The sequence below is a fragment of the Haliotis rufescens genome, unplaced genomic scaffold (genome assembly GCF_023055435.1).
Source record: "Haliotis rufescens isolate VD_foot unplaced genomic scaffold, xgHalRufe1.0.p SCAF_7, whole genome shotgun sequence".
Taxonomy (NCBI): domain Eukaryota; kingdom Metazoa; phylum Mollusca; class Gastropoda; order Lepetellida; family Haliotidae; genus Haliotis; species Haliotis rufescens.
This window is the reverse complement of record NW_025964361.1, coordinates 15,295,848-15,311,071: the sequence shown is the minus strand read 5'-3', so window position 1 is coordinate 15,311,071 and position 15,224 is coordinate 15,295,848.

The window sequence follows — 15,224 nt, the reverse complement described above, 5'->3', positions numbered from 1 at the left end:
ATTCCGACTACGTTGTGAGGATGACAGTGAGTGAGTGTTTAAGAATCACTTTCAGATAGTGATGGTACCAGGTGTTCGATGAAGGGGAGAGTATCCTGCCAACTCTACCATGTTAATGTATTGACCTTCGGATATGGGAGTAAATGATTCAAGTCGTACTTATTATTTGATTTTGGCAGGATTTACGTATAACAGTTTATCTGAATGTGAACAAGATAAATGCCGCATGAAAATGTAAGTGTTATCTTTTACATATCAAGCTTGGATTTGTATCGTATAGACCATTCAGTTAATGACAGAGTTTGTATACGTTTTCATTCGATTCCTTGGAGTTAAAATACTTATAAATTGAGATATTGTTTAAGGATAAATAATTATAAGGTTAAATATATAGCAATCTGTATTTGACCAAAGTGAAATTATGTCTTATTGCAAATTCACTGTGTGTAATTGGTTTGTTTGTTTGTTTTTGTTTAACGCCGCACTCCAGTATTCCAGCTATATGACGGCGGTCTGTAATAATCGAGTCTGGACCGGACAATCCAGTGATTGATTTCATGAGAATCGATCCACGCAATTGAGATCGATGACATGCATCAACCAAGTCAGCGGGCCTGACCACCCGATCCCGTTAGTCACCTCTTACCTATGTATATTTGTATGGATTTAGTCAACATCACAGTCAATAAACTGAACGTCAACTTCGTCACCAAATAGACCAGCTGTTGATGTCGCTTAAAATGTCGTGTATTGATGTACAAGTTGGTGGTGGTCGTGTATCATGTTTCCTAATTTGTGTAAACATCTGTCACTACAGGAATTATTCTTGCTGATAACACGACAGGCTATTGATATGGTCTTGTTCATTTGGGATTCTTTCAGGGAGAAAGATCTGATTTACCCAGCGTGATTAATCTCACTCGTGTTTAAAAGCCATTGACAAAATGCCACTGAAGGGGATTTAGATTGGAATGGCTTTTTAGATTTCTCAGGCCCATGGATCAATTTTTTTTCCCTAACTTCTTGTGCCTAAAATTGATTGCTGATTTTGTTTTAGTAAAGCTTTATCACGCGAATTTATTATTCGTTTTTCTCGATGTACTTTGACCTTACATATGCCAATAAAGATCAATACACATATCCGTGTATCACTTTCTTCGATCAAGAGTTTCCAATTAATCAATTTGTATTCCTCGTCTTTCGTCAATCTAGTGAATCATGTAAGTGAAATTTTGTGTCAGAAAATGAATCATGTATGTGCTTATTGATGCTCATTGACTTCAAGAACATTGAATTCAACTCATTAATACATCTTCATGATTTCGCAATTGTAATCGATGCCGAGCAAATATCGTTCTTGGTGCATGTCTTCAAGTACGTCACCTATGTTTCGCTACAGGCTTCTCGCAACCTGTGACTAACGGTAATGTTCCTTTTCTCCGGTCAACAGACAGTTGCTCCTGTCACACGAGCCTGGTTGTACCTGGAGTTAAGATAATATCAGGTATATTTTGGTTCGAATTCAAGATTCGCTACGATACGTCAAGTCTGCAGTCATGTTGTAATTACGCGTGGGCTAAACGTGAGCGTGTGTGTAAACGTCCCTAACTCCTTTTAATTATTTTCTGGCAGTAGTTGTCAGTTTGCTCATGTTTCCAGCCAATATGATGCTTTAGCATCTCTTCCGAACAGGTATGTTCGTTGCCACTTCTCTACGTGTAAATTGTTGGATTGGGCATTTCTTAGAAGTTCACGTATGACAAAATAGACAAACATGTTTTATGTATAACAACCTAGTTAATATACTGTAATTGGGAAGTTTAGGTATAGATTATTATACCGTTGTCAAGCATGATTGCCTGACAACAGTTTCCTGAATTAAAGAACGGACCATGTGCCTCATTCCAGACATTCGACATGCTGGACATTCGCATTCGCATTGACATCATGGAACCAGTTGACAGTGAGTGGAGTTCCATCGTGCCTCCTGATACCTGACGCCACCTGCCCTTGTTTTACTGCCTGCAACGAGTCGACTCGTCGCCCAAGACTGACTCATAACCCATACCAAGTATTGATGACTGAATTGACAGAATTGCTCAAGCAAAATTAATCATGCTAATATCTTGCCAAGCGACGAAACATCTAAAGCTAACTCGCGTGCATGGTCAAACCACAAAGGTCAAACCAAACCGGAACCTCAGTGTTGTGTGATGGCAATGAATGACTTTAAGATTTATATATTTTATACCCTTTTAAATCAGATTCGAACAAATCAGGCTTTATCGTTTGTGGGAACAAGCATGTGAGGTTTCAGCTTCATTTGTGGAGTGGTGTCCGAGGAGAGTATGTCTACAGTGCAAGGAAATGCATTTTAGAGAACTTAGAAGCACGGTCAATTTGCAAATGGCAAATAAGGTAGTGTAAAAGAATAGAATAGAGGCGCGTACCAAATGCAAGCCTAGGACATTTTGAACAGATATTATTGAGCAATGGGCAGTAATGATATTTTTAATGTGGCTGGGACATCGTTTTATGTAGTAATAATCTGGATGAAGAAACAGTTGTAATAAGGAGTATCTTATATTTCACCTTGGTTACCGTGTTTATGACAACACCAACCCCAGTGTGATGTTGGAGCGACCATTAGGCACCCCTTCGTCCGAGGAGAGGTTTAGAAGTTCATCGATTGTGTGATAGAAACATGCTATGTTATGTGCGTGAACCGAGTGACTTATACACACTTCTACTTCTATTTCTGATTACCAACATCCGGAGTATGTGTTTCTATCGATGTTTGATGAACAGAATGATCCTTTGTTGCATCTTAAGGAATAACCAATGCATCTCTTCAAAGATATGCAATCTTTCAAAGGTACTCGCGTGAACATACATGAAATGTGTTTAAAACTTAGTCATAAAATTGTGAGAATTAGCTTGAAAGTGTTATTGTTAGGAATGAAACCGTCAATGTGTCTAAGATATCGACCAACTCCAGCATTGTATAATGTATCGTTGATATCAGTCAGGTATATTTCCCGCACATCTTCTTATTGCGACACTAATATTTCCTGCAGTAAATCTAAATGTGTTTTGAGGTGAGTTGAGCTGGGATTAACGTCGCGTTCAAGATTATTGCACTTATATATAGCGACGTGTATGGTTGGTTCGTTGGTTTGTTTGTTTGTTGCTTTACGCCGCACTCAACAATATTCCAGCTATATGACGGCGGTCTGTAAATAGTCGAGTCTGGACCAAACAACCCAGTGATTGACACCATGAGTAGCGATCCACGCAATTGGGATACGATGACATATATCAACCAAGTCAGCGAGCCTGACCACCCAATCCCGTTAGTCGCCTCTTACGACAAGCATAGCGACGTGTATGGCATGCGTGCTGCGTGTGTGCGTGCGTGCGTGCGTGCGTGCGTGTGTGTATACAAGTCAGACAATGCTAGCCCATTGAGATACCATGCCGCAGGTCAACATGAATACCCCACACTGACTTCAAGACAACCAGACCTTGTTTTATTCTGCTCCATTCAGTAAATCATTTAACGTCCATTTGCATGACGCCCCTGGGTATCGATCCACTAACTTTCCGCTCTCTGAGCAGACACTTTTCCCACTAGAAAATATGGTTTTATAAGCATAACACTTACTGCAACTGAATATGGAATTACTTGAAGATATACATACATACATACATACATACATACATACATACATACATACATACATACATGAAAAAAACATTCAAAATACATGTATATATTAATAGCTTTAGCGCCCCTTCTTTCATTCCTTGTCACGGCGTTTCAGAGCTACTTCTTTATTTATTTATGTATTAGCTCCTGATGAAGGAGCAAGAAGTAGCTCTGATACGTCGTGACAAAGAATAAAAGAAGTTGCTATCCATAAAAAGTGTCATGTATTAATGTTCTTCCATCTTCTAAATGCATTTCAAAGACTTTAAGCAATGTTCGTCTTGTGGAAAGATTGGAACTATTTCACTTGTTTGTTTAATAAATAATATCGTTTCTTTAACGGGTTTGTCTTTCTATCAACGACTTTCGACTGCGTGGTATCATATCGGATTTACAGATTTACTTATATCTCGTTACAACAGTCCCATCCATACACGACAGTTTGAGTTGCGAAGTGATTACAAAAGCATGCCAGCAGACATCCTAAGTCAGCTCCGACCGTGACTATGGAATAGAAACGACTTAGTGTAATTTATGTTATGGCTGTCAAGTATTTAACACGCACAACTGACCTTACCACAATAGCAATTGAACTGGAAAGCGAGCATGTCTATTTACGATCGACCAATTCCGTCAACCTTATATTCGGGTCTGTCGCACTCGGCAATGTATGAGCTCTATGATGTTAACTTTAATCAAATCTTTTTGATCTACATCCTCTCTATGATCCTATTAAAAACTATCAACATTGGTATACATGTACCATTACATGAAACTCTGTGCTCCCCCAAATGTCTCTTTGGAGAGAAGCAGTTAATATACATTTTCTCTAAAACCAAAATAATAACGTTTGTAATCGCCAACTTCATGGTGTAAACGCCGATGGCTACGGACGCGGAGACATTTTCTGAAACAACTAGCCGGGAGCAATGGCACATGTTGTAATGGACACGTGTCATATGCAAATCTACGCAGTGTTCTCACTTTGGTATTGTTTGGAACTATAAAAAGCTAAATTCAGAACAATGGGATTAAGATGATAGTTTTCCAAACTAGACTGGCCGCAGCCTGCCGGCTAAATGAGAACAAGCACACATTTACATGTATATGGTACCCTTTGAGTGGCACAGTGAAATCCGTGGTGAGACTAGTTTTACAGAAACCAAGTTCAAGTTTTATTGTCAGTTGTATTTACATTCAGTATATAATCTCACGTGCACTCCTATGTAGCAAAGGCTAGAGTGACACAACAATAATGAATGTATACAACGTGTATTATGTAAGGTAATACATCTGGGAAAGAGATGTCTGCCATACTACTCGTCTGAGACACTTGAAACAACCTCCCGTGGAAGAATGATACGCAGTTGGGTAGAAGATGTTGTCAGTCAGTGTACATGACCAGTATCACTGGACCCACCAATATTGTTCAGAAGGTCAAGGGCAATGACAAAATTACTGTTTGACTTTTTCGCTCGTACTCGCAATCGTCAATCGGTCGAATGTGCTTAAACATACAGTGCTGATCGGTCGAATGTGTTTGAATATACAGCATGGATTCGTTGAATGTGCTTGAATATACAGTGCTGATCGGTCGAATGTGCTTGAATATACAGCACGGATTCGTTGAATGTGCTTGAATACACAGTGCTGATCGTCGAATGTGCTTGAATATACAGTACTCATCGGTCGAATGTGCTTGAACATAAAGTGCGTATTGTCGAATGTGCTTGAATATACAGTGCTGATCGGTCGAAGGTGCTTGAATATACAGCGCTGCTCGGCCGAATGTGCTTGAATATACAACACGGATTCGTTGAATGTGCTTGAATATACAGTGCTGATCGTCTAATGTGCTTGAATATGGAGCATGGATTCGTTGAATGTGTTTGAATAGACAGTGCTGATCGATCGAATGTGCTTGAATATACAGTCCTGATGGGTCGAATGTGCTTGAATATACAACAGGGATTCGTTGAATGTGCTTCAATATACAGTGATGATCGTCGAATGTGCTTGAATGTACTGTGCTGATCGTCGAATGTACTTGAATATAAAGTACGGATCGGTCGAATATGCTTGAATATCCAGCATGGATTCGTTTAATGTGCTTGATTATACAGTGCTGATCGTCCAACTCGCTTGAATTTTCACCACTGATCGGTCGAATGTGCTTGAATATACAGAACTGATCGATCGAATGTGCTTGAACATAAAGTGCATATCGTCGAATGTGCTTGAACATACAGTGCTGATCGGTCGAATGTACTTGAACACACAGTGCTGATCAGTCGAAAGTGCTTGAATATACAACACGGATTCGTTGAATGTGCTTGAATATTCAGTGCTTATCATCGAATGTGCTTGAATATACAGCGCTGCGCGGCCGAATGTGCTTGAATATACAGTGCTGATCGTCGAATGTGCTTGAACATAAAGTGCTTATCGTCGAATGTGCTTGAATATACAGTGCTGATCGTCTAATGTGCTTGAATTGGAGCATGGATTCGTTGAATGTGTTTGAATAGACAGTGTTGATCGGTCGAATGTGCTTGAATATACAGTCCTGATGGGTCGAATGCGCTTGAATAAAAATTGTTGATTGGTCGAATGTGCTTGAATGTACAGTGCTGATCGTCTAATGTGCTCGAATATAGAGCACGGATTTGTTCAATGTCCTTCGATAGACAGTACTGATCGTCGAATGTGCTTGAATATACAGTACTGATCAATCGAATGTGCTTGAATATAAATTGCTGATTGGTCGAATGTGCTTGAATGTCGGTGCTGATCGTCTGAATGGCTTGAATATACAGAATGGATTCGTTGAATGTGCTTGAATATACAGCGCTGATCGTCGAATATGCTTGAATATACACTGGTGATCGGTCGAATGTGCTTAAATATACAGTGCTGCTCAGTCGCATGTGCTTGAATATACACCGCTGATCAGTCGAATGTGCTTGAATATACAGTACTGATCGGTCAAATGTGCTTGAATATAAAGTGTTGATTTGTGGAATGTGCTTGAATATACAGTGTTCATTGGTCGAATGTGCTTGAATATACAGTGGGGATCGTCTAATGTGCTTGAATATAGAGCATGGATTCGTTGAATGTGTTTGAATAGACAGTGCTGATCGATCGAATGTGCTTGAATATAAATTGTTGATTTGTCGAATGTGCTTGAATGTACAGTGCTGATCGTCTGAATGGCTTGAATATACAGAATGGATTCGTTGAATGTGCTTGAATATACAGCGCTGTCGTCGAATGTGCTTGAATATACAATGGTGATCGGTCGAATGTGCTTGAATATACAGTGCTGATCAGTCGCATGTGCTTGAATATACACCGCTGATCTGTCGAATGTGCTTGAATATACAGTACTGATCGGTCGAATGTGCTTGAATATAAAGTGTTGATTTGTCGAATGTGCTTAATATAAAATGTTGATTTGTCGAATGTGCTTGAATATAAAGTGTTGATTGGTCGAATGTGCTTTAATATACAGTGCTGATCGGTTGACTACTACTCTAGTACTCTTTACTATATATTCGACCGATCGGGATGACACCACCCCCATTTTGGATTTTGATTCTAACGGCGTAATAACTTGTAAGCGCCAGTAAGACAAGACTTGGCTTTCTCTTTGAATACAATTGTCGCAGTTGTGAAATACTTGTGAAGGATAAGTTCACGCTTTGAAAGAAATGTGTAACTGTAAAACTCCTCGTTGATAGACACTCGACAATATTAAACCTGCTGATGTGGAAAGTGCTATGTAAGTGTTACTGGTGCATTGTAATATGTATTGATATTATTGCCAGTCTGATTCACAACTTTAACACATGGTTAATTTTGTCTGACACACACTTGGAATGATCTACGACCTGGTTCAATCAATATCAAATTTATTTGTAATAGGAGTGGAAAGTTATATTTTGATGCAGTCAGTGGAAAGATTTATTATGTTTTGTCGTCTGAAGATGCTATACTCAGGTAAATCATGAAAGCAGGGAGGTTATCTTCCAAATCGTTAAAAGAAAAATGACACCCTTTTCAATTTTTCTATCCTAAATGTAAGAGAAACTGCTCCAAAGCCTATCAATGCCACCCTTTGTTTGAAGACGCCAACCACTCTCACATATCGCTCGAACACAACTGAATCTGGAGTTATGGTCATTTGTCAGTAGTCCACCATGAACTTTGTGAAAAATTGACACTTTCTCCATAATTTGTAAACTATTAACTAAATGACGATTCATACCCCCTCAGTATAACTGAAGACAATTTACAAAGGTCATTTGGTTCTTTCAATCACTTTGTACTTAAAATATAAAATATAAGGTTTTAACAATGTCGCTGATGCTATTCAATTGTTAACATATCAACGAAAGGCTATTGAAGAGGAAACTCCGCTGCAAACACCCATATGCTTAAACGATTGTTTGATAAAGACTGTATTCAAGCTAGAAAACGTGGGAAGAAAGACAACAGATATCCCCGTCATCGTACTATCCTTAATGTACATGTATAAATGTACATCCCAAATATCTATCATGTAGGAACTATTCTTTGCCAACTAATATCCAGGATGTGGATATTGATAAAAGTATCAAGGGGATCACACAACCCTTCGTCTCTTGAACGCATTTAATTTGTTTATGACTCAAATTTACAATGGAACCTTCAAAAGCAATTTTAAATGTTGATTCTCTGAACTGAACGTTATTACACTCAGGTCGCTAGCAGCCGCATTAGGCGTACAATTCAAGTATAGATTATTCAAAAGGCATGTACATGAATAGTATTACAGTATCACAATGTCATAAATATCTTATCCGTGCAATCGGATCAGGTACAGACCACAGCTCAAAATGTGAACAGACATTTATGAGATATTCTTTCCAGGTTTGAACGTCATCATGATTATTTTACATAACTTATACAGTTTTCTCAATGTTCCTGATCTTCGGCGTTTAATAAGTAAATGCATTTTATACATGTTAGGTTTGATATAGTAATATTTAAGAATGAGTTGCCCCCTCCCCCCCTCTTTTTCTCTGTCGGAATGTCGGCAGCCTAACCTTTTGGTCCAGTAGGTTATGCGGATTCTTTGTGTCTGTGGACTCCATTGTTCAAGTTCGTCCAGGTCTAATTTAAGTTGCCCACAATGAGTGAACTGTGTTTTGTTATTACCAAAGGTACATTTTAGGTAGGTATTATTTGTTTTAAAGATAAATGAACAATTCACTTATAACTTCACTTATAACTTCACGATAATTTCGAGATGGAGTAGTACCATCCACAGTGTATAAAATGACGGTTCACAAATGACCACATCATTGCAAAATGTCAAGTGCATAGGTTGACTATCACTACATTACGTATAGACTGGGCGGTCAGAATCCTAATCCTAATTTAAATTCAATTTTGTTGCAAACTGACACCAAAGAGAAACTTGTTGAGTGGCATAAACTGTCCACTCCAATATCTCCTCCTTGGCAGTTGGTGAAGTTGACTATTCTCTAATTTATTTAAAAACGCTAGACACAAACACAGTCCTACAAATGAATACAATGAAATACGAACAATGTGTGATTTCCACAGATGTAGATGTAGATGTAGATGTAGGTATAAATGTAGATTTAGATACATTCCTTCAACCTGCCCTGCGACCTCGTCGTTTGATGGTTGCCGGGCAATGTTGTCATAGGTGTCAACACAAACGACGATGTTGTAGCCAAGGCAGCTGTTGACAAGCCATATCTCACATAGAGTCATCTAAAACTAACAATTCGGTATCTTATGCTACAGGTGGGACATCCAAAGAGGCATCAGATTTCTATCCCTTGAGCTCATATCCCAGATAGGGTAATATTCAAGATGGCTTCCCTCACTAATACGCACTGGTCAGTGGAACCTTTACCTTCATAGTCATGTACCTGCACATGGGACAGTGGCGTCGTTGTATCTAAACACAAGCCCCTCCGAGACATCAATAGTTTATGTATACATACTGGTCAGGGGTTAAATATTAATCCAAAGGTGACATTTGCTTTCAGCTCAGCATAATAATCAAGAAATGCCCCGTATCTAGACATTTTTAAAATGAATATATCTGACCTACATGACGGGACTTGAAGGGGCGTTATTGCATCATAAGATACGCTTTAAGTAAATTCATGTATGTTGTTAATGTCAAACACGTGCTATTTGATTGATATACATTTAACTACTTTGTATTTTTATCAAATTGGGTCTATGCTTTTGTGGTCAATGTCATTGGGACAAGGTTTCAGCTGCTAGGCTGGGTGGATACTGAGAATATGTTTCAAACACATTTCAGGTTTAACAGTCGATTAACTTCACTGCCAGTTGACATCAAAACACGAAGCACTTTCCTGACGGTTAACATATGAAAGCATGTTACAGACCATTCGACATTTTCCAGAGCTCCCAACCATGAAGAGCTTAACTTTTCCCCTTATCATTGTCTGCATTAGACCATCATCAGGACACTGGAAGTTCAAGACGATGATATAAACTCTGCCAATATACACAACTGTTACTTAAACTGCGTATCTACTATTAAATGTGAAGTGTTAATTGGTGTTAATCAACGTATCTGGTTTATTTGATGCGGTAACCAAGGAACGGGGAAGACACCACTTCAGTTCTTAGTTGATGTATAAGCAATGTTTAACGAGGAAAAAGTGCTTTGTTTTGATTTGTTAGAAATATTTTGTTTACTTCACCTATACATGGAAATCAAACAATGTTCTGAAATAACAACGTGTGTATCGATAGCCAAGGGACAAGCGGTGACTTCTGAAGGCACTTAATATCGTATAACGCGGCGGTCATGCATCATTCCATCTATCTCAGGGTGGAAAATAAATAAACGGAGTCCGATCCAGGCATTCCAACTATTGGTATAATGAACTCGGTTATTGTAACAGAGTTCTGTATAACCAACAACTTTGTAACAACCGTTCAGTGAATAAAAACATGATTCAATGTTTCATTTAGAAAAGTGATAATTTATTGCCCAATAAAATAGTAAAGATTTATCAAGGAATGCCAGTTTGATGTGGGATGAAACACTGAGCTGATGCGGGTCCCAAACCGATGCCACTTTGTGAAACCAAGGTGAAACCCATGAGAACGCGTGTATCCACTTTGAATTTGCCCAATCAGTAGGTTGGTGAATAGAAACACGATCAGAAGGGTAGGATCGTTCGGATAGCATGTAAAATCTTTAAATATGAATTTCCATGTTGCAACTTTCTAGACAGCATTTATTTGTTTTCAAAAGTTTATTAGTATACAATATTTGCAATATGTTTTTCTAAAGCCCTATCAAATGCTCAATTTTGCTTATTTCTTTGCATATATGAAAATATTGGAAAAGGAAAAGATCGACTCTGAAAAATCAAAACTATAAACGAAAGAGATACAGAGAAGAGAAGAGCGTCAACGTGAGTGCAACATGATGCAACGTAGATTATGTAATGAATTTAACGAGACTGTCAAGCACATTGTCAGTGGATGCCTCGCTTTGGCATAAACACAGTATCTTAAGCGACATGATGGTGTGGCTCGATCGTTCTATTACCGTCTTCGCCATGCTTGTGGTTTTGACACAGAGGTCCATCCATGGTACGACCCAGAATATGTGAAGGGCGTCATAGAAAATGATAAATACAAAATTCTTTGGAATAGGCCCGTTTACAACCTCAGATGTATCCAGGCCAATAAACTTGAGCTTGTCCTTTTTGATAAATATAATGAAATCATTTATCTCATTGAATTTTCTGTCCCTTTTAACACTAATGTGATTGACAAGATTGAGGAAAAACAGGGCAAGTATGCGGACCTCGCTTTCGAAATGTCTCGCTTGCATCCCAAGTACCAAGTTGTCTGACTTCCCATTGTTCTCGGTACCTGAGGTTTGGTACCTCCCAATCTGTTGACTGACATTGTGTTTGCTTCCAAGAATACAGCCCTTCTGACAATCTGGGTAATACAGAAGGCTGCAGTATTGGGGAGTCTTCGCATTCTCCGAAAAGTCCTGGGTGGGTATGACTCGGCAGCCCTTCGTGGGAGAAGTCCCATTCGCTGTCTGGGCTGCATGTAGAGGGGGCAAGGTCCCTGAGCTGATGACGAGCCTAACCAGCCTGACTGCCAGGATCACCCAAACCCTCGTTGTTGCATCTTTTATTTTTATCTGTAATCACTAATAATAATATTTGCATCGATAATGCGACAAATTCCATTCACCAAGTAGATGCTTATAGCTACACTATCATTACCCCGGTGGTTTAATGGATCAGTGTGCATTCGGTTTTCATTGTCAGCTCACTGGGGAGTATAAAGCCAGGGCTGCCCGTGAGGCGCTAGAAGGTTGACAGCCACATTCCCAGCTGTTCCTACCGGGTACCCATTCACTGATGGGTGAACAGAGGCACATTTCGAATAAAGTCACTTGCCTTAGGATACACCACATGTGCTACAACATGTGCTTCAGTGTGGGGCTGGGTTCGAATCCCGGGTCGCCCCGATTGTGTTTCTAGGTTTGCCAGCACCACACCCGTGCTCGTGGGTTTCACCGAAGTTGTAAACGTTTGAGACCTGCATCACTTCGGGCTTTCCTCCAACATTAAGCTGACACGCCGTGATATAACTGGAATACTGTTAAAAGCGGCGTTAAACCCAACTCACTCACTCACTCACTCACTCACTCACTCACTCACTCACTCACTCACTCACTCACTCACTCACTCACTCACTCACTCACTCACTCACTCACTCACTCACTCACTCACTCACTCACTCACTCACTCACTCACTCACTCACCCACCCACTCACTCACTCACTTAGTGTGGGGCAGGACCGTGGCCAAGGAAACTCTCAGAAGTCGAGCTTCCGAACGCGGTCACCCATCCAACTACTCTCCGAGACCTGATTTGTGACCTGTGCGCTGTGCACAGGACCACGTGCCACCACTGCTGTGGGGCGTCAGGCAACAAGCAAAACACTTACTTTTGAATCCCAATTGTGTGCCTCGGGCTGGGCAGGATATGCTTACCCTTTTCACTTTTCAAAGTTTCAGTGATGCATACACACAATTTCCGCCGCTATTATGCCCTCTGCGCCCAATGGAATCTGTTCCAGGTGATAATGGAGACTGGTTATCCTCTGACATTCGTTAACGTGTTGGACACTTTCTTCCCTTATTTACCTGAGGTGTATTATAGAGGAATCCTTTTCACACGGAAACATCCCATTGTCGGGAAATATGGATAATGTTGTTTTTCGGATCATGACTAACCTAGTTACAAAAGAAAAGAAATTCAGGTAATAGAAATACGTAATATTGATAACGTCAAACAGTTCAGTATTGGTTAACCCTAATTTGGTATTGATAAAATAGATGAAGAAGACTGATCTTCCTCACTTCTTCAAACACAAAGGATAATCGACGTTGAGACTGCATTGTTGAAATAATTGATTACGCTTTGTGTTTGTTTTTAATAAAATATGCACACTGCCGACAAATTGATTTTTTTTTATCTTTGAAGGAAATCATAATTAAACAAGTGACTACGCCTGTTTAATCAAATTTTCCTTATGTACATGTATTTGTCTCCTTGTGACATGATAAATGGGTGTTCAATACTGATAATTAACTGATGCCGTCACACACAAGCTACCAATTCCTAACAGTTAACTGTTAGGAACACCGCTACGTTATTTAAGTGAGCGTCATCATATCAGAGAGTTACAGTTGAACAGTACTGAGTACGCCAATAACTTCATGTCTCAGTAACTTGTCACATCCACTACATTGAAATATTTGGTCAACTCATAAATAGGCACTATCTTTCACAGTTGTCGCAAACGGATTTGAACAAAAATATGATAACTACTGTCGGCAAATCGATTGAAAAGTCAAAGATACAAATATTGTCCTTTCTAGACATTAAGGACAATTTCTCCATTTAAGCGTGCGACACAAGAATTATCTATTTAAAATATGTTCGTGTACATACATGCACCTTCATGTACATGAGGTAGATATGTGAAAACTTGATTACATATATGAACGTAGAAGGAAATCAGTTTGATGTCGGCACTTGGATATGTGTTTCCGCTCGTGTTTACACTCAATCACAATGTAACGTCCAGCCCCGAGGATCAGTAACCACATTATTACTCGTATACAGACTGGAATTGTTCAGATTGATGTTATTATGGAAGACAGACGTAATGTCTTTTCACCTTTCGGTTTCAGAATTGGCACTTAGAAAATTAGCATTTTTCAGCAATTTAATAGGGCAACTGCCATTACTTGAATACTTTATAATACAAAATAAATCCTAGCCAAGCTGCACAAATAATATCTTTCCCTATATAAAGATGTTTGTGTACCAGTAATTCCAGAATGTGCACTTGAATATGCTTGCTTTTGTTGCATGTTGTATTGACAATTTTCGTTGCAACTTGTTGACATTGTGTCATTATAGAATCATCATTATTAACGATTAACTTTGTCACGATATGGCTGAAATATTGCCGATGTGACAATACATCTGAACTCACTCACTCAACGGTTAACACAACACAACACACGTGTCCAACCATTTCATTGTCTCTTTTCCCAAGAGGAAAGTGAGCGAGCTCTTCTCCACAGAGGATTCATGCATGTTAACCATATAATGTGAAAACTGCGCACAGCATATTTAATTTAGATTGGATATCAGATAGATGCACCATGTCAAATGTTTACAAGGAAACCAGGATTGTTAAAACGTTACCGCCTCATTTCAATTTACAATCAATCTAAACACATTTATATAATTATATATATATACAAAAAATATGCATTTGGGAAATTGTTACGAAAACGATGTATGAAGCAATTATTATGAAAAAGCCATGTTATCGACTTGGGCTTTATTTCTTGGGTTATTAGTGCGACCAGTCCATATAATTTCAATGAACAATCAAATCAGCAATTTCTGTGACTTGGAAATGTTGTCGAAACAAATACTTCTCAGTAATAGATAATGTACAATGAGGACATTACATTAATGTTTCAATATTGTACTGAATTCCTACTACAGACACAGAAGGCAATTGCGGTATTGGTGCAGTGATGCACCACGACTATTAGGTTAAAACAGTGGGGAAATAGTGGGGCCATTACTGGACAACTGTTGTATGACTGCAGTGAAATAGTGGGGCCATTACTGGACAACTGATGTATGACTGCAGTGAAATAGTGGGGCCATTACTGGACAACTGATGTATGACTGCAGTGAAATAGTGGGGCCATTACTGGACAACTGTTGTATGACTGCAGTGAAATAGTGGGGCCATTACTGGACAACTGTTGTATGACTGCAGTGAAATAGTGGGGCCATTACTGGACAACTGTTGTATGACTGCAGTGAAATAGTGGGGCCATTACAGGACAACTGTTGTATGACTGCAGTGAAATAGTGG